Here is a 4,559-nt window from a genome sequence, read left to right as displayed (position 1 = left end):
TACATTGTGTGTTCACCACTATTAACTTTATTTTTTAATCTACTTTGTAAATGCATTGCTGTTTTCAGGACACTTGAGTGAAACTGTTGTGCCCTTCCATTCATCCAAGAATTTTTGCTAGTCCTTGAAAGTGATGTTTATAATAATGCACTTTAGGCATTACAGGTATGAATACACTTCTGAATGATAAAAAGATTGAATTACTATCAAGATATTGTTTAGTATAATTGGCATTTCATTTCACTAACATTTTGAAAAGTGACCAACATACTCAGTAGCTATATTATCTTCTGATTAACCCAGGTGGTCACTCTCCAAAACATTCCACAAAGGCAGTTTGCAACTAATGAATTAGACACAGTTTTGTCAGCATCCTGAGAAGTGCCATTGTGTCTGCATGTCTTTGGCCCTTTCCCTTCCAGACAAGGTGGCTTTGATTCTAGACAGTGCTTGCCTACTTCATCCCTGGCTGGGTAATCCCGAGTCCAGCTAGTAGTGCAGGCAGGCCTGGCTGGAGCAGTTATTAGGCCTTTACCTTGCAGGTCTTGGGGGAGGCTGCAGATTCCTCCCATTTCTCTGATTAACTCTTCTTTGACCGAATCCATGGGGGACCCAGGCAACCACATTGGGTAACCCTGTCTATGGCTTTGCATCCCACTGTCCTCCCAAGGAACTGATGCTCACACACACACACACACACACACACACATTCATACACTACATAGACACGCCACATACACTATACACGTAGATACCACATGCATATACACATACATACCATACACACCACACACATATGCCACGCCACACACACTCATACACACCACACACACTACACATGCATGTGCCACATGCACACACACACCATACACACCACACACATACATCATACCACACACGCCACACACATAGTACACTGTACATACACTACACTACATGCAAATACATGCTAAACAGACATACCACACACACTATACACAGACACCACATGCACTTACACACACACACCATACACAACACACACATACATACACACACACCACACACTACATTGTCAAAGTAAGAAATGTCCAAACTTGTAGAGAATTTTTATAAGAGTTTAATTGAGCCAAAACTAAAGACATATACTGGGGAGCAAGATCTCAAATGCTCTGAAGAATAGTAGTTTTGCAGTTTCTTTTATGTATTTGAAATTAAGAAGGGGCTGTAAGGAAGATTACATGAAAGTCGGAAAAGTCAGGATGGGATTGGATTAAAGGATAGTTAACAAGATTATGTGCTTTCTTGAGGGTGGTTACACCTTCCAGGGGTCTAGAAAAAATAATTACTTCTGTCATATGAAAGGTATGTTAATCTAGATGCACAAGAACAAAGGACAGGGCTGGCTTAAAACTTTTCACTAAAGAAGTTACAGGCCTAGAACTTGACTACCCACCATGATCTGCCAGTCAGGAATTTATGATTTATTACAGAAACTCTTTTTCAACCGTAATACACACACATATCACATGCCCACATACACCAAGCAGACATTACACCACATGCATACACATACCACCCACACACCACGCACAGAGATTATACCACACATACCACACACACCACACTCACTCCACACACACTCTACACACCATACGCAAACCACACACATACCACACATGAACACACACATCGCACCACACTTACAATCCATCCACTCTTTTCTTAGTTGCTTCTCTGACCCCTACCATCAAAGGGATTCTTAAAGCAAAAATCTAAAGTGTTTTCTTCCCAGGAAGGGCCCCTTCCTGAGGAGACTGAGAACAAGTGGACATGAAAGTCTCTTTTTCGAGTTCTCTATGCAGACAGGTGTCCATTCAGCACATTCCCAACTGTTTGTGATGCATGAGGAGCTCTTTTGAGTCCTGCAGTGAAGTGGGTGGTGTGGGGGTTCAGGGGAAGCAGGTGAGAAAATGGGTAAAGCTCTTTTTTCATGGAATGGGGGTTTGTGTGGGATGCAGGTGGTGAGAACATACCAGTAAGTGAGATGATCACAGTGAAGATGATCACAGGAAGGAGAGAAGACCCAGGGCCTGGAAGGCAATGACATGAAGTGAGAACTGATAGCAAAAGGAACACCAGCTAGTGGACTGCCCACAAAGGAGCAGCCAGAGTGGGGGTGTAGTAAGGGTAAGATGGTGTGTCCAGGACCAGGAGGTTGAAGGGCTGGTCTGTGTGATGCATGGAGGAGTCTGATGATTTTGTGTATATTTCTTCCAGGAATGTAGATAGAGATGGGCAATGAAATGATGTGGAGAAGGGTCCAGGAAAGTTCAGAATGAGCAGGAAATTAGAGATCCTAGAGCCAAGAAGTCTATGGCAGGTACAGTGAGGAGTCTGAAGAGAGAGATCATAAAGAGATGGGGCTGGGCCTGCACGGGGACCAGCAACTGGGTAAAATAGGGTCAGAATCCACCTGTGCTGTTAATTTTACTTTTCTAACTTTATATTTTAAAATAATTTTAGATTTATAGAAGAGCTGCAAAGGTAGAGCTTGTATATACACTTCACGGTTTCCTTTCATGTTAACATCTTACATAACAATGGTTTATTTGTAAAACTGAGAAATTATTGTTGGTAAATACTGTTAGCTCAACTGCAGACTTTGGTAAAATACTGCTCTACAGACCATGTTTGGGTCCCCACCTTCCTCCATTAGGATCCAGTCCCGGATACTGCAGTGCATTAAGCTGTCATGTTTCCTCTGTCTTCTCCAATCTGTGATGGTCTCTCATTCCTTGTCCTTTTTATCTTGACACCTTTGAAGAGAACTGGTAAGCTGTTTTGTAGGATTTCCTTCCAATCGAGTTTGTTTGATGCTTTCTCATTATTGGATTGGGGTTATGGATTCTGAGAAGAATATCACAGAGCTGATGTGCTCTTCTCATTACTTCATATCAGGGCATATATGACATCAGCTGGATTTATTCTTTGTGATGTTAACCTGGCTCTCACAGTTAAGGTACTGTCTACCAAGCTTCTTCACTGGCAAGTGACTGTTTTTCCCTTTCTATATTTTTAATAGAAGAAAATCGTTAAATCTAGCTCACACTCAAAGGGAGAAACATGAAAGGCCTTGGAGGGGCAAGTGTTCCAGAATTTGTGGGATTATAGCAAAACCACCTCGGTAATTAGGAAAGGTTGTTTACAGCATTCTGTTATAATTATTATTAAACTAGTTATGAGTTTGCCATTTCTTTGCATAAGAAAGTGACTTATTATCTGGAACACTTTCGATAGTCTCAAGGAGGACATCTACTTGGTCCAGACACAGAATTTGCAAGATTTCTCACCAATAGCTGTGGAACGCTTTGCTTTACAAAGGCCCAAAGAAACTTGTGGTTAGAAATAGCAGAATGACTATGCTCCTCTGCTTCCTTCTCTCTCCATAGCACCACTAAAACTGACAGGAGAGGAATAAACATCTCATTGACTTGTACAAAGAGAGCAGTTGTTCACTAGAGACTTGGCTGAGTGAATACTGAGAAGAGGTCCTCTTTTTGGCCATTCTGCTGGGGACTGCTGGGAGGTGCTGAGCAGTCAGAAGGCCAGGAGAGTACAGGGCCTACAATGGGGCTGGAGCAAGGGTCTGGATGGAGAGCCTCAGGCATTGTAGGTGCCTCTCCAACTGTGCAGCAGTGACTACTCTGGCTACCATTACCTGCCTGCCAGAGGAGGTAAGTATTAGTTTCCTGGGACCACTGTAACACATTACCACAGGATGGGTGGCTGAGAACAACAGAAGTTTACTTGTCTAACAATTCTGAAGGCTGCAAGTCCAAGATCTAAGTCTTGGCTGGACCACACTCCCTCTGAAGTTGCCAGGGAAGGATTTGTCTCAGACCTCTCTCCAGTCTCTGATAGTTCCTTGGCTTGTCACCGTTTAGCTCCAAACTTCTCTCAGAGTTCTCTCCATGTGCATGTCTGTGTCCAAACTTTTCCCAGTAGTATTGGATTAGGGCCCATGCTAATGACCTCATCTTAACTAATTATATCTAAAATGACCTATTTCCAAATTCTGACGTACTGAGGGTTAGGACTTCAATATATGAATTTTTGGGCGGACACAATTCAACCTATAATGAGGTGGGGAGTTTACCTGCTGAAAGAAAGGAGATTTCCCATGTTAGTGACATCTTACCATGCAGAAGACACAGAGCAAAGGAGCAGAAAAATAGGAATAAATAAATGTCAGCTATAGAACTCTGCACCTCAGATCCCTTTCCTCACTTTGCTTTCGCAGAGAGAGCACCTAGGCCTACCCTGCTCTCACCTGGGGAGAAAGTTAGACATTCCCAGAGAAAACACCACGAGCTATTGGCATTTGGTGGTTTCTCAGTAGAGTCTGGATCATCTACTCTTTGTATTCATCTCCAGGCCATTTCCCTCTTGCCCAAGTTCCAAGCAGCACTTTAATGCCTCACTCTGAAATATCAGTGGACCGCCAAGGATCACCAGACACTGGAGAGAACGTCTCTCTATGAAAGACCAGGACTCAGAGGAGCAAAAATAGAAAACAA

This window comes from Pteropus vampyrus, unplaced genomic scaffold, assembly GCF_000151845.1.
Source record: "Pteropus vampyrus isolate Shadow unplaced genomic scaffold, Pvam_2.0 Scaffold205, whole genome shotgun sequence".
NCBI lineage: Eukaryota > Metazoa > Chordata > Mammalia > Chiroptera > Pteropodidae > Pteropus > Pteropus vampyrus.
This window is presented reverse-complemented; position numbering follows the sequence as displayed.